This window comes from Gracilinanus agilis, chromosome 2, assembly GCF_016433145.1.
Source record: "Gracilinanus agilis isolate LMUSP501 chromosome 2, AgileGrace, whole genome shotgun sequence".
Taxonomy (NCBI): domain Eukaryota; kingdom Metazoa; phylum Chordata; class Mammalia; order Didelphimorphia; family Didelphidae; genus Gracilinanus; species Gracilinanus agilis.
The window spans coordinates 301388326-301413617 of NC_058131.1; the positions used below are offsets into that span (position 1 = coordinate 301388326).

Consider the following 25292-nt stretch of genomic DNA (forward strand, 5'->3'; position numbering starts at 1 on the left):
AGATTCATCTTTCTGAGTTCAAATCCAGCCTCAGACACTTACTAGCTGCATGACCCTGGACAAGTCACTTAACCCTGCCTCATTTTCCTCATCTGTAAAATGAGCTGGAAAAGGAAATGGCAAACCTTCCGTATCTTTGCCAAGGAAAACCTGAAATATAGTTATAAAGAGTTGGACACAACTGAAAAAAAAAGGCTTATAGGTTTTTTCCCCCTATTGATTGTACATGTCGTGTCCTCTAATAGAATGTAAGCACTTTCAGATCAAGACAAGTTTCACTTTTGTCTTTGCATCTCCAACCCCTAGCAATGTGCCTGGCACATAATATTTAATAAATGCTTCTTGATTAATTGATTGACTGATTGTAGGCTTCTTGTGGGCAGAAATCAAGGCTCCTACTTTGTATTCCTCATAACATCAAACACAGATCTGGACGAACAGTAGGAATTTGCCAAATGCCAATTGATTAGTCTGTTAATGACTTTGTTCTTGCGATACTATGGGACTGAGTTGTTTGTGACTTGTACAGCGCTGGACAAATTGTCCTGCAAACCTCCAGCTGTTCATCAATTCATGCAGAACTGATTTATATGACCAATGCCCAGCTGTTGCTGCCAACTAAATAAAGTAATTTCCAAGGACTGGAAAAAGTGAGAACCCTGTTATCACTGCATACTTGAACCCAACTCAATGGGTCCCTTTTGTTCCCACAAAGTAAACCACGTGTCCTCCCAGTTCAACGCTGTCTAACTTGGGAGTGTTCTTGGTCTGGGCGCTCACTTAGTGCTAATAAGATCCTAATAATAGCCTCTTTCCCCTTCTTTAGGAAAGATAAAATACCATTAACTGTGGGAGTTTTTCCTCCCAGTAATCTTCACCTAAGCAAAAAATTAGTGGGAGACAAAAAGAGCCTATGGGCTCACAGTTGAAATTTGAATTGAGCATTTATTTTGTACCCAGAAAGACAGGATATGGTACTTGCCCTTAAGTGCTTTGCACTTGGGGATATAAGAATAGAAGACCCAGAAATTCCTAAGAAAATTATACAAAATAGTGTACAAAAAGTCTAAATTGAAAGTGATCAAAGCATCCTCCAAAGATTCTTATGGAGCAGAGGTGCCACCAGAAGGCAAACTTCAATAGTCTCTTCCTAACTGGAAAGATTGAGGAAAGGACTGGAAACATACTCTATCTACTTTCTGGGCAACAGCTTTACTAAATAAGAGGAACTCCTAAACAGAGGGTCTACCATCTGATGAATTTGGGGGCCACAGTAAACCAGTGAGAAAGAGAAAAATGGAAGATGGCTTCCTGTCTCATTCATTGCCCCTTCCATTATTACAGTGGCAGAGGCAGTGTCTCAGAAAGAGGGGTGGACCATGCTTACACATTTGTAGTTTTTAGACCATCTAAAATATTTGTTTAACTATTGATATACTCTATTGTGGGATCATTCTTTATCCAATGTCCAAGAAGACACTTTGGGACGAAATTAATCCCATCCATATTGACATTCTCAGAAAATCAAGATGCCAGCAAATATTTATTAAATGCTTGATGGGTTCCAGGCACTATGCTAAGTTCTGAGTATACAAAGAAAGGCAAAAAACAGTTCATGATTTCATGGAACTTAAAGTCTAATGAATCAGAGGAAGGTCTCCAGTATGTTGGATAGTTTGCTACCAAAGCTTGGTAGAAAGACATGAACAAGTCATGAATGGACCATCCTTTGTGCTGGTGAAATGAGTATTCATAGAGTTGAAGTCAAAGATCCATTGAAATATGATCAAATGCCCCCAAACACTTGAATGGAATATAAGTGGTGTGGGTGGGTCATCAGGAAGGGAAAGCTCAATTCTGAGGACAGAAATCATGCTTTTTCCTTTGTAGCCCCCCACAGCATAGAGTTAGATGCATAGTAGGAATTTGCTAAAGGCTTATTCACTAACCTGTTAATGACTTTGTTGACCTATGAAATTCTGAGACCAAGTTATTTGTGTCCTGACAGGACTGGACCTATTCTTAAATAGATTCAAAGTAGTGTGAGTAGATCAAAAGGAAGGAAAAGATCAGTTTCACCTAGCACAAACAGATTGGTAGCTGGAAGGGACCTCAGAGGCCATCTAGTACAACTTTCTCATTTCACAGGTGAGGAAAGTGAGGTCCTCCTCAAAAAAAGAAGGGGCTTGCTCAAGGTCTTGAATGAAGTAAGCATTGCCAATGAAATTCGAATCCAGGTCCTTTGACTCCAAAGCCAATGTTCTTCCCACCATACCATGCTAAGTTAGCAAGGCAAGATGGAAGAGGTGGGCTTTAAAATGGGCCTTGTAAAATAGTGAGAATTTGAAGGTCAATGAAACAGGATGATTATTGGGACCACTTTGTCTTGTCTTATGGCCTATAATATCTCTCTGTATTCCAAGAGAAATATTGATTAAATATCAAGCCATCATAGATCATCCTTCCTATATGTGTATAAAGATAGCAAAGTTATTATTTTTGCTGTTTTCAACCAGGAATGGACAAACAATTAATAGAGGGGAGGAAGTACTGGTAGATGATTGGCAAGAGAATGAGAGCTAGGAGATCTAGTTGCTCCTAAACTCCCCCCTCCCAGGATCCAGGTCACAAGGCTTGAGTTTCTGAGGGCATTTCTTTGAAGGGTTTTCTGCCCTTTACCTGATAACCTTCCAAAGATGCTCTTCTCACCCATTCTCTTTCTTGTCCTTGCTTTACAATGAGTTGGTTGGGAGCTGATACAATTTTGCAGCAGCCTTACTAAAATGACCCAGCAATAAGTGGGTGAATGAAATAACAGAAGACCTGAGTTCAAATTCTAGCTGTGCCTCTTATAATCTGTGTGATGGTGTATAAGTCACTTGGGTCCTCAATCTCAACCACAAAGTGAGGGTGTTGGACTAGATTCTTTTAGAAATTTTGCTCTTTAAAGTCCTACAATGATACACAAGCCCTGACTCCTGGCAAGGAAGGGATCATAGGACTGAGTGATGGAAGGACCCTTGGGGTTTTATATAGTCCAATCCCTTCACTCTTCACTTTCTACCATTATGCCTGCCCAGGAATTCCTGAGGTCCTCCTCTCCTGTATACTAATCCCTAACATCCTGAGCATTTACCATTCCTGGTATTAAACCTCAACCCTTGGAAGCTAAGAATATTCTAAAAAATATTTCTAGTTGAGGTTAACCCCTGGAGCAATTTCCATCTATGGTAACCTAACCCTCTGCTCCAGCTGGACTATTTTCTTCACTGCCCAGCCCCCACCCTTCCCTGCCTCCCTCATATATCATGTGCCATCTCCTCTTTGAGCCTTAACAAACACAGTTCTCCTCACATGGAAGCCTGTGGTCCCTTCCACTATGCTTCCTTCCCTGCCCAGAGTTGGGGCTGATGAATTATCACAGTTTTTAAAAAGGAGAGTTCCTTAGAGATAATCTGGTCCAATATCCTCATTTTATGGACAAGAAACCTGAAACAGAAAGGCATTCAGACTCCTTAATAGCCTGACCTCCTCCTACCTTTCTAGTCTTCTTACATCTTCCTCTCTACTACAAACTCTTCGATCCAGTGACACTATTCTCCCTACTCTTCTAAAACAAAACACTCCATCATCTCTTAGAACTGGGTACTTGTCTGGCTGTCCTCCACACCTGGAATGCTCTCCCTTTTTATCTCTGCCTTCTGACTGCCTTTGACTTCCTTCCTTCAAATCCCAGTGAAATTCTATCTTCTACAAAGTCTTTTCTAACCACCCTTAAATTCTAGTTTTCCTCTTACTACTTGTTTCCTATTTATCCAGTAAACAGCTGATTTCCAAATATTTGTTTGTTTGGGTTTTTTGACTCTTTATTAGGATGTGAGTTCCTAGAGGGTGAAGACTATCTATTACCTCTTTTTATATTACCAGGGCATAACACAGTACCTGGCACTATAAAGGTGCTTAATTAATGTCTATTGACAAACTGACTGAATTTGAGCCTAACAACCACTCTTCAAAGTAAGTATTGCAGAAAAAATAGCCATTTTGTGTTCTATCTCATTTGATTCAAGATTTATCCTAACAACCCTGGGAGATAAGGGCTCTTATTATCTTCATTTTATAGTAGAGGAAAGAGAAATCAAATGGCTTACTCAGCTAGTATCTGAGGCTGGATATGAATTCAAATCTTTCTGACTTTAGGCCTACTTGCTATATCCACTGTACCTTCTAGCTACTGAAGGAGTTATTATCCCCCTTTTCCAAATGGAGAAATAGACTTAGTCCCTGAAGCTTTTAAGTATCAGAGGCAGGATATGATTCAGGCCTTCCTGACTCCAACCCAGAACTCTGGAGCCATCCATAATACCCTATCTCTCAAGTTCTATACAATTCTCAGAGTATCTTATAGGCAATTGTGTGGGGATAAATTCTCTCCCTGAAGATCTGGCAAGACAAGGCAGATAAATTTGGTGGGGGAAGAAGTGGGGTGCTGAAAAGCCATCTAAAGAGGGTAGCATTGATTAAGGAGTTCAATGTAGGCCTTCCCAGGAGGCTTGAGCACAAACTTCTCCAAGATTCAGGTATTTTTAAATTGTTATGTTGGCTTCTTAATCCCACATGGGATCAAAGGAGCTAGAGCTGAAAGAAACTGAGGGGATCATCAGATACTACACTATTATTACAGAAGGAAACTGAGTCCCAGAGAAGGGAATTGACTTAAGATTATACTGTTTTTAAAAAGCAGAGCTGAGGCAGAGGCCAAGATGTTAGAGTAAAGGAACATGAAAGCCAAGCTCTCCCAACATAATATAAAATAACACCTAAAATTGAATTCTGAAGTGACAAAGCCAACGAAAGGTCAGGATAAGATATGCTTCTAGTCCAACTCAATTTAAGAGGTCTGAAAAAGAGATCTGTGACATAGGGAGGTGGGCTGGGAGCTAACTCAGAGCCCAGGTGGTTACAACACCAGTGGCGGGACTTGATGGTGGTGATAGAAGCTTCTGGAGCTTTCAAGTCAGAGATGGCAAGGGAATCAGGCAAATAGTCAGAAAGAGATTAAAGGGGACCTAGGTGCTAGCACTGGGCCTCCTGCAGTGCTGAACAAATTGGGAAACTATGATTGGTTCCTGAGATGTGATAGACCAGGCCACAGTGAAAGGAACTAGAAACCAAAGAGACAGGAAGTGATGGGGGGAAAACTGCTTATAAAAGCCAACCTAAGGGATTCTGATTCATTCTTCTGCCTTGGTGGCTCTTGCAGAGAGAGGATTTCTGCTTTGGTGTCTCTGAGTTGGATTCTTCTGGGCTGGTGACTCTGGCTGAAGAGTCTCTTGGACTTCCACTTGGAGATTGGAACCTGGAGGCTGAGACTCTCCTGCTCTTCTGGTTGGAGCTTTAGACCTGAGGGAGCCTTTGTCGGAGTTGAACTAGATTTTTTTGGATGGACAATTATAGACTGTTTAGCTAGGCAATATTTTCTATCTCCTTCCTAAATTTCCCTCTTTTACTATCTCTACCTTGCTGTAATAAAGCTATTAAAGCTAACAGCCTTATGACTTGAGAGTTAATTTTTTTATACATGGCTTCCACAACAATATTTTTTAATTCTTATATTTGTCATACCCATTTTAATTATTGCATTTTGAATCTCAGTTTCTTCATCTATAAAATGGGAAGGGAACAGGGCATTGGTATAGATAATAGCTGATATAAAGTCCTTTCTAGCTTTGACATTCTACTTATGAAAATCTAATTATGAGAGGTTGTGCTACCTAGAGTTTGAAGCAAGAGATGAGCAAAAGGCAAAGGAGAACACTTGGAGTCAATAGATAAACTTTGCCAACTTCAAGATTTTGCCTGGGCATAGACAACTGAGAATCCTTTCAAAGTACCCATGTTCCTCCTACATTCAGAGTAGGAAACTAGAAATGAGACATTTTGACATGAAGGCTTCAAAGAACAAGTGTCATCAAAGGTTGATTATATTCTGCTCCACAAATATGTGGAAGGAAAACTCTAGTGTTTCCTGTACCCTCCTTCCTTGTTTTGTAAACACTGTCTGGTATTTGTGGCCTTTCAGTTCCTGGAATGTTATAACAGAAAGAAACATTCCAGATCAAACAGATTTAAATTGACCCTCCAGACCACTCACAGGATCAGACTGTGGGATAAATCAGGGGTAAGCACATTTTTTTTCTAAATACTAAATATTTTAAGCATTATGGAACAAGAAGCAAAATTGTGTATATTGTGGAGGTACCTATATTACAAGAGAGAAAACAAATTTCCACAAATTTAAATGACAAAATTCAAAATATAACAATAATAATTGGGTACAGTTTTTTGTAATACAAGGAAGCCAGGTGATGTAGTGGGTAGAGTGCTGGGTCTGGAGTCAGGAAGACCTGAGTTCAAATCCACCCTCTTACACTTACTAGCCAAGCAAGTCACTTCACCTTTTTTACCTTAGTTTCTTTATTTGTAAAGTGGGGATAATAATAGTACCTTCCATCCCAGGGTTGTTGTGAGGACCAAATAATTATTGCAAATTGCTTACCACAACACCTGGCACAGACTAAATATTATATAAATGTTAGCTTTCAAAAAAAAAAAGTACAAATGAGAACAATGAAATTCTTTTTGGGGGCCGGGGGGGAAAACATTTCACCTAATTAGATTTCAAAGTTAATGTTCTCTATCATCAAAAGTGATTGCAAATGTTTATTTGTTAATTTGTTCATGCTGATCTATAATGAAATTTTAAATGTTTCATCTTTGAAAATGTCTTTTAACATGGAAAGATACTGCCAAATACTGATATCAATACACAAGCATATGGTCTGAATTGAGGATATTCTTTACTTGGAAGGTAATTATATCATGATCTGAAAAATGCTGCTGGAACTATTACTTGTGATTTGCAATTCTCACCCTTGAGAGAACAACCTCCTTCATAGTTGGGTTCCTTTTTAAAACACTGACAATTAGAATTTACAAGAACACCAGATCTTGAAGACAGAAGACAAGTTGGAATCCAGTCCAACTACTTACTACCTATGTAACCCAAGACAAATCCCTTCCCTGCTTTGGATCTATTTCCTCATCTATAATAAGGGAAAATTGGACTAGATGGCTCCCCAGATACCTTTTCATTTTAAATCCATGACCTTTGTTCCACTCTCAAGAACCTCCACCCACCCACCCACCCAATCCTCAAGGAAAGATGTTTTTCAACTCAATTCAATTCCTAGTCATCTGCCCCAGGCCTGCTCAGTCCAACACTTCCCTGCCAACCCCTCACCTTATTCTGTTCCTTCCTAACCCTTGCTACCTCCCAGCACCTCTTGGTTCATTAGCCCCATCCCTTATTCTCAAGTATCCCTGCAAATACCATTGGTCTACTCAGATACCAAACAACAACACTTAGTGATTATGTTTAAGTTTCAATGTTTGTTACAATAATTCCACAGTTAGAAACTACATTTATTTCATGCCTTATTGAAGTGACACATTGAGTCTGTCATTTCTGTAACTTAAAAAATACTTTATAGTAAAGAAAATACTTCCTAAAACATTTGAATGTTTTATACATATTAAAATTAGTTATTATGATTGGAATAATAATAATTCTTGGGTTTTTTCTTTTTTTTTTTAAACCCTTGTACTTTTCGGTGTATTGTCTCATAGGTGGAAGAGTGGTAAGGGTGGGCAATGGGGGTCAAGTGACTTGCCCAGGGTCACACAGCTGGGAAGTGGCTGAGGCTGGGTTTGAACCTAGGATCTCCTGTCTCTAGGCCTGACTTTCACTCCACTGAGCTACCCAGCTGCCCCATGGGTTTTTTTCTTTTAAAAAACTTCTTTTTTCAAATTTTGTTAGATTTTGAGTTTCAAGTTGTCTCTCTCTCCCTCCCAAGCCTGTACTAGAGAAAGAAACAACATTTAACACAGATATATATGTGAAACCATATGATACATACTTCCAAATATCGCTTCTTTCTCTAGAGGTGGAGAACATCTTCCTTCCTAAGTCTTTTGCATCTGATTTGAATGTTCATATTGCTAAGAATAGCTTAGTCATTCACAATTACTCTTTTTTACTTACCATTCTTTTTTTGTATACAACAATATAATACATAACAATATTATAACACTTATGATTTGTTTTGAATATATAATAAATCATAATATGCTTATCCAAGAGAAACAAATTCTCACATTAGCTATGTCCAAAGATCTGTGTTTTTTCTTTTTTTCTCCACTCCCTTCTTTTCTCCCTCCCCAAGAAGGCATGATATAAGTTGTATATATACATATATATATGATCATATAATACATATTTCCCTGTTTATCATGTTGTAAAACAAGACACATATTGCTTATACTAGAGAAAAATTCATGAAGAAAATAAAGAGAAGAATGGTATCTACATTCAGATCTCCATCAATTGGGTTAAATATGTATGTATGTATGTGTTTTTTCCAATTACATGTAAAAACAATTTCTCACATTCATTTTTAAAATTTTGAGTTCCAAATTCTCTCTCTCCTTCCCTCTCCCTCATTGAGTAGGCAAGCAATTTGATATAGATTATACATATATAGCCATGCAAAACATATTAGTCATGTTGTAAAAGAAAATGTAAGCCAAAAAAAATCAAAGAAAAAGAAACTTTTTAAAAGTGTGCTTCAATCTACATTCAGACTCCATTGTTTTACTTCTCTTGAGTTGGATAGCATTTTTCATTATAAATTCTTCAGAATTATATTGGATCATTATATTGCTGAGAATAACTAACCTATTCACAGTTGATCATTGTACAATATTACATTTACTGTCTACACTCTTCTGGTTCCACTCACATCACTTGGTATCAGTTCACATAAGTCTTTTCAGGTTTTACTGAATCCATTTCCCTAATTATTCCTTATAATACAATCATATTCCATCATAATCATATAATTTAGAAGCTACTACTAAATCTTGTGTTATCTTGACTGTGGCCTTATGAGATTTGAATTGCTTCTTTCTGTCTTAAATCTGGCAATAATATTTCAGGGAGTTTTCATTTTGGGATCTCTTTAAGGAGATGATGAGTGGATTCCTTAAATTTCAATTTTGTTTTCTAGTTCCAGGATATTAGGGCAATTTTCCTTGATAATTTAAAAAAACTGCCTATGGGGGGCAACTGGGTAGCTCAGTGGATTGAGAGCCAGGCCTAGAGATGGGAGGTCCTAAGTTCAAATCTGGCCTCAGACACTTCCCAGCTGTGTGACCCTGGGCAAATTACCCCCATTGCCTAGTTTTACCAGTCTTCTACCTTGGAGCCAATATTGGCTCCAAGACAGAAGGTAAGGGTTCTTAAAAAAAAAAAAGAAAAAAACCTGCCTATGCCCTTTTTTGGACTATGGCTTTTAAGTAGTCCAATAATTCTTAAATTATCTTTCCTCAATCTACAATGAGATCATTTGTTTTTCTAATAAGATATTTACATTTTCTTCTATTTTTTTTTCATTCTTTTGGTTTTGTTTTATTTATTGATACTTCATGGAGTCATTAGCTTCTACTTGCCCAATTCTAATTTTTAAAAAAATATTTTCTTCAGGAAGTTTTTGTCCCTCCTTTCCCATTTGGCCAAGTCTTCTTTTTAAGAAGTTATTTTCTTCATTTAAAGTTTGTATATCTTTTTCCATTTGGCCTATGACTTTTTTTATGTTGAACAAATGCATTTTAATTTTCAATTAATTAATTAATTAAGAGTATTTTCCATGATTACAGGATTTATAGTCTTTCCTTCCCTTTTTCCACCCCGCCTCCCTGAGCTGACAAGCAATTCTATTTCCATTTTATTAATATTTGCAACAGACTGACCATTTAAAGTCAAAACCCCAAATCCTATACCCATATACACAAGTGATAAATAATGTGTTTTTCTTCTGCATTTCTACTACATTTCTACAGTTCTTTCTCTGGATGTGGATAGCTTCCTTTTTTATAAGTCCCTCAAGATTGTCCTAGATCATTGCATTGCTGCTAGCAGAGAAGTCCATTACATTTGATTGTGCCACAGTGTATCCATTTCTGTGTACAATGTTCTCCTGGTTCTATTCCTCTCACTCTGCATCAATTCTTGGATATCTTTCCAATTCACATGGAATTCTTCCAGTTCATCATTACTTTCAGCACAATAGTATTCCATCATTATCAGATATCACAATTTGTTCTGCCATTCCCCAATCAATGGACACTCCCTCATTTCCCAACTTTTTTGTCGCCACAAAGAGTGTGGCTATAAATATTTTCGTACAAGTAGTTTCCCTTATTGTCTCTTTGGGGTACAAATCCAAGCAGTGGTATTGCTGGATCAAAGGCAATCTTTTAAACTCCTTTGGACATAATTCCAAATTGCCCTCCAGAATGGTTGGATCAATTCAAAACTCACTAGCAGTGCCCCAATTTTGCCACAGCCCCTCCAACATTTATTATTTTCCTTTACCATCACATTGGCCAATATGTTAGGTGTGAGGTGGTACCTCCGAGTTGTTTTGTTTTGTATTTCTCCAATTATGAGAGATTTAGAACACTTTCTCATGTTTTTATTGATAGTTTTGGTTTCTTTATCTGAGAACTGCCTTTTCATGTTCCTTGCCCATTTATCAATTGGGGAATGGCTTGATTTTTTGTACAATTGACTTAGCTCCTTATAAATTTGAAAAATTAGACCTTTGTCAGAGGTTTTTAAGATTTTTTTTCCCAATTTGTTGCTTCCCTTCTAATTTTGTTTGCATTGGTTTTGTTTGTATGAAACCTTTTTAATTTAATGTAATCAAAATTATTCATTTTATATTTTGTAATATTCTCTATCTCTTGCTTGGTCTTAAATTCTTTCCTTTCCCATAGATCTGACAGATATTCTATTCTATGTTCACCTAATTTACTTATAATTTCCCTCTTTATATTTAAGTCATTTTCCCATTCTGAACTTATCTTGGTACAGGGTTTGAGATTTTGATCTAAATTTAATCTCTCCTATACTGTTTTCTAATTTTCCCAGCAGTTTTTGTCAAATAGTGGGTTCTTGTCCCAAAAGTGAGAATCTTTGGGTTTCTCATAAACTATCTTTCTGAGGTCTTATTTTGATGATCATTGCTTTATAGTACAGTTTAAGATCTGGTACTGCTAAGCCTCCATCCTTTACATTTTTTTCATTAATTCCCTTGATATTCTTGATCTTTTGTTCTTCCAAATGAACTTTGTTGTAATTTTTTCTAATTCTATAAAAAAAGTTTCTTTGTAGTTTGATAGGTATGACACTGAATAAGTAAAATAATTTGGGTAGGATTGTCATTTTTATTATATCAGCTTATCCTACAAATGAGCAATTAATTTTTTTCCAATTATTTAGATCTCATTTTAATTGTGTGGAAAGTGTTTTGTAATTGTGTCCATATAATCCCTGTGTTTGTCTTGACAAATAGATTCCAAAGTATTTTATATTGTCTAGGGTGATTTTAAACGGAATTTCTCTTTCTAACTCTTGCTGCTATGTGTTGGAAATATATAGAAATGCTAATGACTTATGTGGGTTATTTTGTATCCTGCAACTTTGCTAAAGTTGTTGATTATTTCCACTAGCTTTTTAGTTAATTTTCTAGGATTTTTTAAGTAGACCATCATATCATCTGCAAAGAGTGATAGCTTAGTCTCTTCATTGTCTACTTTAATCCCTTCAATTTCTTTTTCTTCTGTAATTGCTACCACTAGTGTTTCTAGTACAATGTTGAATAATAGAGGTAATAATGGGCATCCTTGTTTCACTCCTGATCTTATTGGGAAGGCTTCTAATTTATCCCTATTGCAGACGATGCTTGTTGATGGTTTAAGATATATAGTTTATTATTTTTAGGAAAGTCCTACTATTCCTATACTTTCTAGTGTTTTCAATAGGAATGGGTTTTGTATTTTGTCAAAGGCTTTTTCAGCATCTATTGAGATAATCATGTGATTTTTGTTTGTTTACTTGTTGATATGGTCAATTATGTGGATGGTTTTGATAATATTGAACCATCCTTGCATTCCTGCTATAAATCCCACCTGAACATAATGAATAACCCTTGTGATTGCTTGCTGGAGTCTTTTTGCTAGTATTTTTGCAATATGACGCACCTCCCCCCCACCCCCCACCCCCAGAAATGCAAGCATGGAAAGTGTTTTCCTCTCAGTTCTGGTGTCTTGGACATCCATAGCAAGGTGAAACCTTGGGTAAGATTAGCAAAATCTAGGTCTTTTAACTGAAATATAAGATTATATTCATACTTTGAAGAGGCCTGGATACAAAATGCAAAAGCTTTCATCTCCTTTTGAAACACTACTCTGTCTGCCAGAATCATTGTCTTCAACTGGGTTTTCCTGGAGCTTTTTCTACTGTAGGGGACATTTTTAGTTAATGGAGATGAGACTGACATAGAACCCTTCCATGAGAAGCAAGAACATTTATGTGCTGCTAATATGGCCAATCCAGGCTATGTACGCTAAGCAATGCACAAAGGTGCTTGCATTTCGGGGGCGGGGGGGGGGGTCATACTGCAAAACCAATTTATTTCATGAATGTCTATTCCCCAGACCATTATATCAGTGTATACTAAAATATCACTTTGCAGTTTTTGAAATTCCATGAATATCCCAAAAATATATATTATTTTTACATTCTTAAGCATGGCCTCAAAGAGCCTTTCCATAATATTTCACATAGGCCCAGGTATACTAGGTGTTTTTCCTGCTTATGATTTTGGAGAAAATGTACAAGTTTTTCAATTTCCCATCTGCCTTGTATACCATGAAGTAGCTTTCTAGGTGGCTGGGTACCATCTGGGTGCTAGAACTACCATCCCTTTCACTTTTAATGAAATTTGGACAGGATTCCAAAGACTGGTTCTCACAAGATTCTCAACATCTTAAGTTTGAGTGGCAGAGAAGAGGCCTCTGCCTTTCTCTCTGCTTTCAAAAAAATTCCAGCACTCTCTTTTCTTTTCCTAATTTTTTCTCTGCCTGTCTTATTTGTTTTTCAAAATCCTTTTTGAACTCTTCAAGGAATTCTTGTTGGGCTTATATCCAATTCACATTTTTCTTTGAGGCTTTATTTGTAGTTGTTTTGACTTTGTTCTCTTCTTCTGGGTTCATGTTTTGATCTTCCTTGTCACCATAGTAACTTGTTATGGTCAAATTCTTTTTTCTTGTTGTTGCTTTTAACTAATTTTTCCAGTCTATTTCTTCAATGTAACTTTACGTTAACATTTTTATTTTACAGTGGAATAGATGCTATCCCATGCTCCAGGTGCTTTCTGCTACTATTTTCAGAGCTAGTTCTGGGAGTGTGTAAAATTTTAGTTCATCCAAGATGGTATGATCTAAGGAGAGGAGTGATAACTGCTCCTCTGGCCTGTTCTCTGATCTATGAGCTCCCAGAAGTACTTTTTTCCTCCTTGGAACTGTGACTAGGATCTCCACTCCTCCTAGTTTTCCTCCTCATCCTGAAACTATGACTTGGAACCCTATATGGACAATGCAACACATTCCTGCACCCCATGCTAGCAAAAGGAGCCCTGTAATCTTGTTTGGACCAAGTGTCCAACTGTCTTACTATCTGTGGGCTGAGAGCAAGAAGTTGCTGGTACCAATTTAGTCACCACCAAGACCTGCTTCTGGTTTGCCTGGGAACAGCCCAAAATAGACTCCACTCCATTCTCACCCCAACAAGACAGACCTTTCCTGATGACTAAATTGTTTTGGGAAGGAAAATTATTTTACCTTGGTTTTTTGTTTGTTTTATTGTTCCAGAATTCATTTTGAGATGTTAATTTAAAGTTGTTTGAAGGGAAACTTGGGAGAGCACATGTGTATCCCTGCCTTTACTCTGCCATTTTGGCTCTTCCCACCCGAGTGTTTGGTTTTGGTATAACATTTTGTAATTTTCCAAGACATGATAATGATATGTAATGAATGATAATAATGTTGATAATAAATGGAATGATAATGATGACAATAATGATAATACACAGGTATCATTTTAAGGTTACCAGAGAAGCAATGCAATGCATTGATTGAAAGATTTGAATGTTAGTCTTAACATCTACCACTAACTCATTGTATGGCCTTGGAAGAGATAGTTTCCTTCTCTGGGCTTCAGTTTCCTCACTTATAAAATGACTAGCTGATCTAAGATCTTTTTAAGATCTAATATTCTGTAATCCTACAATATTACCACATATGAAACATAGGAAGCAATTAAGGAATGTCCTCCAGGTTCCCTTTCTTTGTGTCTCTGCTTCCTTTTTAGGGAAGCAGGAATACAAGGATTTCACCCTAGTAATGTCCTCAGGTTTGGTTCCCTGGCATCTATCCTCATTCATTTTTATTTTTCCCTCCTTCCCCTGGAGGAATTTTTAGGAAGGGAAAATAAATTCCCGCCATTAAAGAGCAATTGAAACTTTTGTCCTGACAGGCCCAGATTTCCTATTTTTACTGGCTCCTCTTGCTGCAAACTCTTCACAGATTATCTTGGCTACTAAACTAGTCATTTAGAAGTCCTTCTAGCAATCAGTTCCCTGTAGTGAACAAAAGGGCATGTCAACCTGGGCACAAGGGGTTTTCAAACTATAGAATTAGACTTTTCTCTTCAGAGTGAGATATCCACAGCAGGAAATAAAAGGTTTTGTGACTACACAGAGGTGGAGGAAAAGGTGAGATGCAGCTCTTCATAAATGTCATGATGAAGGGACACCAAAATGTGAGTACCTGGATGAATTCAATTCAATTTAATTCATTCATCATAGATGGAGTTGTTTTCCCAAAGATTTCACAAATGGTCCAACCCAGAAGAAACTCCTCAACCTAGCTTTTGAAGCCTCCAAAATCTAATTCCAAACTACCTTTCCAGACTTGCTTCACATTACTCCCTTTGAAACAGAAGGTAAACAAAGTAAGTCAAACCACACCATCTCCCTTCAGATCATAATGGAGACATCACAAGACCTCAAGCTAGGAACCCTAAGAATAGCAGTGCTTCCCATTTATCCAACCTCTAGGCATTATTAAGAACAATTCCTATAGAGAAGATTTGACATCAAATCTTCTTTGACATCACCAATACTAATCATTGACCAACTATTACCTATGGGCAAGAAGGCCCAAGAGCTCAAGGAATGACAGTGCTTCAGAGGTCCTACCACCATTATTCCAGGAACCAAGTCCTATGGAGATCTGACTGGACAACTACTCCTACAAGTGCTAAAACTACTGCCTCTTCAAGAATCACAGTTACTAAAGACCCAGAAAGGAAAGCCTTGGACACTGAAGTACTTAACACTATCAAATGTTTCGACATCAAAAAACATATATGATATTATCAGTGGAAATGACATTAAAGAAAGATACATTACCATCTGCTTTGCTGATATACTCGTGACCTATGGAGCTTTTCCATATGACTTGCAGCTTAATTATCTTTTTATATGTAATGTCTCCCCCATCAGAATGTGAGCACCTCAAGAGTAAGGATTGTTTCAGCTTTTCTATTTGTATTCCTTGCCCCAAGTATGTAAGTAAAATGTTTTAAAGTGCTTTTTCATTAATTACTGCATTTTACATTATAGCAAAACTGAGCCATTAATTGTTTTTCTGTGTTATCCTACCTTCTCTTTGCCTCGATGCAGTTATATAGGCTGTCTCCTGTGTCTGAAATGCCTTCTGTCTTTATCTTTATTTAATGAAATTATTCTTTTCCCAAAAACTATGACAAAAACTGGAATGAAGTCTAGTATATTATTAGATTTAGACTACCATTTATACCATATACTATAAGCTCCAATTGCAATCAAGATCTAAATATTAAAAAGTCTAAATTTTAAATATTAGTGAAGCATGGAAGGAGATAACTTGCACAATTATAATTAGAGAGAGAATTCCTCACTAAACAAGTGATAACTGTGATTCATAGAAAATAAAATTGAAAAGCTTTTGCACAAACAAAAAACAGTAAAGCTTTAATTAGGAGAAAAGTAGTTCATTAGGGATAATTTTTTTTCTTTTTTTTCATGTATCAACATTTAACAGGGATTAAGTTTCATTTCAGAATCAGCTTTCCCCAAAAGCTAAGCATTCTTGGAGAAATCCTTAGAGCAAACATCTCTGGAAAAGATCTAATATTTAAACTAGAGAGATAATTTATACAATAGAATAAGAACCATTTCCCAGTAAATAAGTGGCTAAAGAATATGATCAGGTAATTTTTAAAAGAATATGTTAACATCCATATGAAATATTTTTCCAAATAACTAATAATAACAGAAATCCAAAATAAAACAACTCTAAGGTACTACTTCCTGCCTATTAGGTCAGCAAAGATGACAAAAGAGGAAAATATAGAATGTTGAAAAAACAATGGAAAACAAGTATATTAATATATGCTTATAACTGAAATTGTCCAACTCTACTTGGGGGGTGGGATGGAATTATATTCCCAAATCACTAAATCTTTAATCCCACAATGCCACTAGCAGACATATACAAGGAAATCAAAGACAGATTGTTCTCAGATATTAAAAATATATTTACTTTATGTATTATATATTTTGTTATAAAAAAAGAACTAGAAACAAAATAAGTATCCCCCATTTAAGGAAAAGCTGAAAAACTGTGGTGTTATATGAATATAGTAGAATATTATTATATCATAGGAAATGACAAATATGAATAATTTGATAAAACAATAGAAGACATATTAACTGATACAAAATAAAATAGTTTGTTGTTTGTATATAAACTATGAGAGTTTTACAAAATAACCACTTTTATGTGCTGGGTCTGACTCAAACCAATCCTTTAGTAGTTTTTTGACACTAGAATGAGATGTGTGGGTCATTCAACAGTTAATAAAAGGAGATTTATTTACCTCTAAGAATATAAGGATATTCAATAAATATATACAGAGATGAAAACCTAAATAAATTCAGCTGAGCAAAGCTCCCCTGCCCCTGAGTTGTCCATTTGGCCTTCTAGCCAAACATTAGGCTGCACCTGGAACTCTTTATGGATGCTTTGTACTCAAGAAGTGCCTAAGAAATTCTTTCAATAGCGTGAATCATTAGCACCACCCACCCTGGCTTCTTTTAATCAAGTATTCAGGATGGTTTCAATACCTATTTTTTTTAAACCTTTACTTTTTATTTTAGAACCAATAGTGTGTATTGGTTCCAAGGCAGAAGAGTGGTAAAGGATAGGCAATGGGGGTTAAGTGACTTGCCCAGGGTCACACAGCTAGGAAGTGTCTGACACCAGATTTTAACCCAGTACCTCCCATTTCTGGGCCTGGCTCTCAATCCACTGAGACACTCAGCTGCTCCTTCAATACCTTTTAAGGAAAAAACTAGTCTAAATTACATGTGGTTGGGTCTGCAGGAGGAGGAGGAATGGTACTAGTGGTAGTTAGGCTACAGCTACTATCACAAACACAATAATATTAAGTAAGACAATACTGAAAACTTTAGAACTCTAATCTGATCAATGCAGTGATCTATAAAGACTTCAAAAATCTAATGTGATAGAAATGTGCTTCTTGCCTCTCAACAGAAAGAGAGGTGGTGAACATTGCACTGGTTTGTTTTAGTTAATTATATTTATTTGTTTAAAAGGAGGATGGAGGTGGAGAGTGGCAAGCAGAGTCAATGGCAAGTACTTTTAATATAAGAAAATAATAAAATATCAATAAAGTATTTTTAAAAGGGAGAGCAAGAGGCTTCTGGGGAGAGACATATCTCTCTTTGGGGTCATTAAAAGCAAATACTTTTAAAAAAGAAAGAATTCATGTATCATATAAGCACAGTCAGGCTAAATAAACTCCCACATAGGCCAAAAATATATTACTTATTCTATAAATTAGTCTGTTGTTGTTTTTTGTCATGAGGGTCAGCATTCTTCATCATTCCTCAGAATTGCATGTTTGGGAGTTTTGTTTGTTTTTTATAAAAATTGCTGTGATAATATAAATTGTTCTTCTATTTCTGCTCACTTTACTCTGTATCAGTCCACATGAATCTTCTCGGGTTTTTCAGAAACTGTCTTTTTCTTCGTTTCTTATAATATATATCATATTACATTCATATGCCAGTTTATTTAGCCATTAGATTCCCGGAAAACCAAGATTTTTTCTAAAGCTTGTATACTATATTTCAAGCAATCAGAAATGAAAACATTCCAGACCTATTAAAATAATAGCCTAAAGTAAGTAGAGGAAAAATCCCACAAATTGCCATTTTAAAAAACTCAAAAGGAAAAGTCCTAGGAATGTTGCAACTAAAATTCAGAGCTCCCACATCAAAGAAAAAATACTCTAAGCCTCCAGAAAGAAGCACTTCAAGTACCAAGGAACTACACAAAACTTGAAAATGACTATTTCTTTTATTAAGAATTTAAAAAAATTTTTGAGTTTTGAATTCTTTCATTCCCCACTCCCTCTCACTCCTGTCCCCTTCCTGAGATGACAAGCAATCGGATATAGATTATATATGTGCAATCATATAAAACACTTTTTTATATTAGTCATTTTGTAGGAGAGAGTTCAAACAAGAGAGGAGGAGGAGGAAGAAAAGGAGTAGGATAAGAAGGAGGAAGAGGAGAAGGAAGAGAGGGAGGGGTAGGGAAGAGAGTGGAAGGAAGGAAGGAAGGAAGGAAGGAAGGAAGGAAGGAAGGAAGGAGGTAGAATATAGGATTTTTGGTCTGCAATAAAACTCCATTAGTTCTTTATTTCAATAACTTGAGGTGGATGGAATTTTTTATCATGAGTCTCTTGGATTGTTTTGGATCACTGTATTACTAAGAATAACTAGGTCATTCACAGTTGTTAATCAAAAACAATTGCTGTTAATGTGAACAATGTTCTTCTGGTTCTGCTCACTTCAATTTACATCAGTTCATATAAGTCTTTCCCAGGAAATTTATATTTAAAATTAAAGGAGACCTTGGAATACAACATTCCAAAAAGCAAATGGAATTTACAACTATGAATAACTTGTCTTTCCTGCAAGCTGAGTTTCCCATAAGGGAAAAATGGACCTTAAATGGAGAAAGGACTCTTTTTTTTTTTTTAACCCTTACCTTCTATCTTAGAATCAATACTGTGCATTGATTCCAAGGCAGTAGAGTGGGAAGGGCTAGCAATGGGGGTTAAGTGACTTGTCCAGGGTCACACAGCTAGGAAGTGTCTGAGGTCAGATTTGAACCCAGGACCTCCCATCTCTGGACCTGACTCTTAATCCACTGAGCCACCTATTACCCCCAGAGAGAAGACTCTTAATCATCTCTGATGAAACAATCAAATCTGGATAGGAATTTTAAAGTATAAACATGTGTCAAAGAAAATTTGGAAATGTAAATGTATACGAACAAAGCCATATGATGATGTAGTGATAATATGCTAATAAGTATGAAGTAAGAAAAGTCCTGTCAGAACTTAACTTCTCCAAAGGGTGATAAAAAAGTTAAATAAGAAAAACAGGCCCTGGGGGTGGGTTAGTTTGGTTCTGAGGGTTAGTTTTTAAAGAGCTAGAGCAAATCAAGATGAAAATTTAGGAGCAACAAAAGCTGAAACCTCTTTGACTATCCTTCCATACCAATCTTTAAAAAGTGCTTCAAAAAAGACAGAAATTCACACCCAACAAGATGGAGGAGACACAGGATTCTCCTGCTGAACACAACTGTGACAGAGAACTTCAGATCCACCATGTGAGGTCCAAGGCTCTAACAGAGGTTGGCCAGGAGGAACTTGGGGGTGGGTGGGGAGGTGCATCTGATTGGGCACCCTCAGCTTCCAAGTAAGCAGGCTGGAGAAGATTTGGCCTCAGGGCAGATTAGCTCTGCAGGTCAGCTCAACCAGTCTAATCCAGTATACCTGCAGAGAAGAGAAAAGACTGAAGATTCCCTCCAGGGCAGAACAGCTGGAATGCCCTATTTCAGTAAAACAATAGAGGGAGTTGGGGGTGGGGGGAGGATGAGTAAAAAAAAAAAAAAAGGAGGCAACAACTGGAAACTTCTATGGGGATAAAGATCAGAAAATGGAACCAACAGAGGTCAATGGGATACAAGGAACTTTAAGCAAAACCTCAAAAAATCCAGGGAATTGGACTCAGGCTCTGGAAGAGCTCAACAAGGAATTAAAAAATCAAATAAGACAGGTTGAAGAAAAATGGGAAAAGAAAACAACTTAAAAAGTAAAGAGCTAGAGAAAAGAGAATAAAAAGAGGAATATACAAGCAGAGAAAGGAGGAAAGAGGGAGCAAAATTTGCTTTTTCTTATGACTATTGGAATGTGCATGAACATAATGGAATATTAATTCACCATAAGAAATAATGAAGAAATGATTGGTTAGTATGAACTGATACAGAATAGAGTAAATAGAATCAAGAAAACATTTTACATAAGAACAGCAATATTATAAAGGAAAACAACTTTGACAGATTTAAGAATTCAAAGAAATGACTAATCATGTCTCCAGAGGACTTATTTTTTTAAACATTTATTAATATTCATTTTTAACATGGTTACATGATTCATGCTCCTACTTTCCCCTTCGCCTCCCTTTCTCCCCCCACCCATGGCCAATGCACATTTCCACTGGTTTTAACATGTGTCATTGATCAAGACCTATTTCCAAATTGTTGATAGTTGCATTGGTGTGGTAGTTTCGAGTCCTCCAGAGGACTTATGATGAGGCCCACCTCCTGACAGAGAGGTAATGGACATAGGTGAAGAACATACATCTTTGGACACTGCTATTCTGTGTTTAATTTTATATGATCATGTTTATTTGTTATGATGTTTTTCCCTTTTTTCTATCTCTTGCTTAATTGCAGGAGGACAGATTTCTAGGTCGGAGGAGAGTAGCAGAAGTGATGCTAAAGTTAAAAAAAAAGAAGGGCATTGTAACTTTACTAAAAATGTACAAAAGCAAATAGGAAGTACTTAAAAGGGACGCACAAACAAGTAGGACAGTTTTGAAAGTAAAATGTAGAATTTATATACTTTTTAAAAAAGCAAGCAATATAAAACAGATTCACAACTTCACATAGAATCATCTTTTTTGCATTCTGTTATATGGTTATAAATGTTCTTTTTTGGTGTTTTAAGTTAAGAATAAAAAAAAGTTGGTTTAAAAAAAAAGAAATGTAACCCACAAACTACTACTTGAGTAAAATAGTTCCTACCCACAAGGAATGAATGTTTTACTAGAATATTTGTTGAATTGAAAAGATGACTATGATAATAATAATATGTGATAAGCACATCAGAGAAGCACAAAATTAACCTTCTGTCCAGGTCCAAAGGAGATCAGAATTGACTGGAGGAATCAGTAAAGGCTAAGGCCTGGGGATATTTGCCTCAACTAGGATAGTTTAAAAACTAAAAACTAAAACAGGTTTCTGATCATGGTAGGCAATAAATAACCCATAGAAGAAGGGTAGTGGGCAATGGAGTTCAGGAAATAAATTCATAAAAACAATTAACAAAAGAATTCTAAGGAGACTTCAAAGGGTACATAGCCTAGTTCAGTCTGGTTAAGAAGAGAGTGTCACAGCTATTGACTAAGAATGTGGGCTGAGGACAGTTATAATCTTCTCCGCCAGTGAGAGGCTTACTAATTACAACTCTTCTAGTAATTCACAGACTGAGTTGTAGCAAGTTTGAAGATAGCATCTCAGTTGAAGACAGCTGAGCCACAGAAGGACAGTTAAAGTGCTGGCTGACAAATCAGATTGAAAAACTATAGCTTCTCCTTAGCAGGGAGAGGTTTATTAACCATAGCACCACCAAATCCCACAATCCCATAATGCTCAGTTGGAAATGACTAGAAGAACTATAGTTACAGCATTTCTAATGAATGTTTTGGGGAGTATAAATTGGCCCTAAAAATAAATGGAGTTGACAACTAGGCACAAAAGAAAGTAGTTTCTAGCAAAACATCACAGAATAGTGCAGGACAGGGAGCAATGAAAAAGAGGAAAGTAATGTTTGGTGGACAGTATTTGGGAGCAACCTTAGTGGAAAGCAACAGAGTTAAAGCCCTTGTAAGAGCAGGTTCAATAGCAAAGAATAATGACATCAGTAAAAGACATTAGCAACTTTACATTGTCAAAGGTACAAGTTTTCCGTCCATGTCTGGGTCCTTATTACATGTTCCTTATATGATATCCTTTCATATATGATGTCTAGCTGTGTAGATGTCACATATAATTCCTATAAGGAGCCACTCTTTCCATTGTAAATGTATTTTGTGGGATAGTCAGTTAAAGGTTTATGGGGAATACATTCTATTATTGCTTTATTTACATTGTAATTTAGTTGAATGTATTTGTGAAGGCTTGAGTATCCTATTTTTTTATTCAGAGATTTTATTTTTCCAATTACACATAATAACAATTTTCAGCATATTTTTTAAAATTATAAGATCCAAACTATCTCCCTCCTTCCCTTCCCTCCCTCCATCAGAGATATAAGCAATTTGATCTGGATTACACATGTATTATCATGCATAATCTATTTCCATATTGTCATTATTTTAAGAGAATACTCATATAAAATCAAAACCCCGAAATAAAATATAAACAAATATGGAAGATAGTATGCTTTGATCTGAATCTGACTCCAAAAGTCCTTTTTCTGGATCATTCTTTGTCATAAATCACTCAGAATTGTCCCAGATCATTGTATTTCTGAGAGTATCTAAGTCTTTCACAGTTGATCATTGTACAATATTGCTGTTACTATGTTCAATGTTCTCCTGGTTCCATTTATTTCCCTCTGCATCGTCATGCAGATTTTCCCAGCTTTTTCAGAAATCATCCTGTTCATCATTTCTTATAACACAATAGTATGCCATCACCATTATATACCACAATTTGTTCAGCCATTCCCCAGTTGATGTATATCCCCTCAATTTCCAATTCTTTGCCACCACAAAAAGAACTGTTACCAATATTTTTGTACAAGTAGGTTCTTTCCCCTTTTTTTATGGTCTCTTTGGTATACAGAACTAGTAGTGGTATTACAGGATCAAAGGATATCCAGTCAGAGGCAATCCACTATTGTCACAAGCAGCCCAGTCTACTTTTGGAAAGTTCTAACAATTAGAAAGTTTTTCTTTTGTTGTTCAGCCATTTTCAGTCATGTCCAGCTCTTTGTAACCCCATTTTGAGGTTTCCTTTGGAAAAGATACTCAAGTGGTTTGACATTTCCTTCTCCAGCAAATAGGTTTAAGTGACTCAATCCAGGGTCACATAGCTATTAAGTGCCTGAAGCTGGATTTGAACTCAGGAAGATGTCTTCCTGATTCCAACCCATTATTCCTAGTTCTTCTAAAATGGAACTAAATAGAGCAATTCTACACTTTGAAAACAACTATAATTTCTACCCTGAGTCTTGTCTACTCCAGAGTAAATCTTAGTTCCTTTGTCTGATCCTCATATAATATGAACTGAAGGATGTTCACCATTGTAGTTATCCTTTGGATACTGTCTAGTGCCTGTTCTAGAATGTGGCACACAGAACCGAGAATAATTCACTAAACATAATACTCTCACCATGGCAGAGTCCAGTGAGATTCTTATCTCCTTTTATTCTAGAGGTGATGCTTCTCTTGTTACGAACCAGGATTATATTAGCTTTTTTGGCTGCCATATCCTCATTGATGTATAAATAATATATAATATTAATATGTAACATATGTACAAATAATAGATACTTGCCATTTCATGTATTATCCTTTCTTCCTAACCTATTTTGTTTGTGGAAATGCTCATTTTATTTGGTGCTTCTTCAGTTCAGAATACAAAAAAGTTTTAAAGAGATCTTTTTGGATTCCAACTCCATTGCCCACTGTGTCAGCTATCACAAGTAACATCATGTCTTCTGTCAGCTTGACAAGGATGGCTTCTTGGCCTTCATCCAAAGCACTGATAAAAGGTTAAGCAGCACAGGCTCAAGCCCAGATACTTGGGGCACTACACTGGGCACCTCCTTCCAAGCTGACATGGAACCTTTAATGCTAATTCTTTGAGTCCCAGCAGTCAACTAGTTTCAAATTAACTTATTGCCTCAAATCTATCCCATGTTTCGCCAGCTTTTCAATAAGAAAAACATACTTTATAAATGACTGCTAAAATCTAATTAAATAACATTTTCCTAATTCTTCTGATTTATCAGTTTAGTAACATTGCAAAAAGAGGAAATAATGCTAGTTTAGTATGCACTATTCTTGATGAAGCCATATTGTGTTTTTTTTTGTAATCTTTTTTTATAATCATCAATTTTGTAATTTCATAATCATCATTTTCTTTTCCAGATGTTCATTAGCTAGCTCTTTAATAATCCATTCTAGAATTTTCTGATAACTTCAATCTATTAGTTCTTGTTCTGACTTCTAGCTATATGTAAAATAAGTTGGCTCCCTTTCCACATGGTAGTCTTTCAGATATCTAAAGATAGTAATATCATCCTAAATCTTCTCCAGCCTAAGAAATCCCAGTTCCTTCAATCATTGCTCTTATGACATAGCTTCCTGTTCTTACATCCTTCTGATTGCATAGCAGATTTCTCCTTTAAAATATACCAAACGTCTCCCCTAAATAAAGTTCCCAGAGCTGAATAGAACACCACAGATATGGTCTGACTAGTGCTGCCTTTTCCAGCTTCCCTTTTAACTTAGTGGTACATTTTTGTGAAAGAACTACTTGGTGCGAAAGGAGGAAGTCTATGGGAGTGGTACCTGTGGTTTTCACTTAGAAGAGAAGATGTAGGGAGGAGGAAAGATATGATTCCTTCTTATTGCTTTTGAATTATTTGAAGGACTATCATTTGGAAGAGACATTTCTACTTCACTCCAGAAGACAGAAAGAATGAGCAATCAGAGGGTGAAGTTGTAAGGACACAGATATCTGTACAATGTAAACAAACATTTTCTAACAATTAATGCTGTCAGAAAGTGAGAGAGCCTGCCTAGAAGGAGAGTGGACTACCTATCACTGGAGATATGTAAGCAGAGGTTTGATGATCACCTGTAGAAGGGCTATGGGACCTGGTACAAGTCCCTTCCCACTCTGAGATTCCGTATGTATCTTTCTTTGTTAAACTTCGTTAACTTGGGGCTTCAATTAGACATGTACTATACATGAGAGCAATTTTTTCCCTCAGCAAGCTATGGAATTAATTCCTGAGGAAAAAAATACACTCCTCATCAATAACCAAT

The 25292-nt window shown here is 36.4% G+C and overlaps 1 long non-coding RNA gene across 1 annotated transcript in view; it reads left to right on the forward strand.

Moving 5' to 3' along the window:
• Positions 1–6112: 6112 nt before the first annotated feature.
• The window catches only part of LOC123235308, a 28542-nt gene continuing 9362 nt past the window's right edge, over positions 6113–25292 (forward strand). Inside the window, exon 1 of the long non-coding RNA XR_006505380.1 lies at positions 6113–6181. This is a non-coding gene — a long non-coding RNA (uncharacterized LOC123235308). The remainder of the gene's footprint in view (positions 6182–25292) is intronic.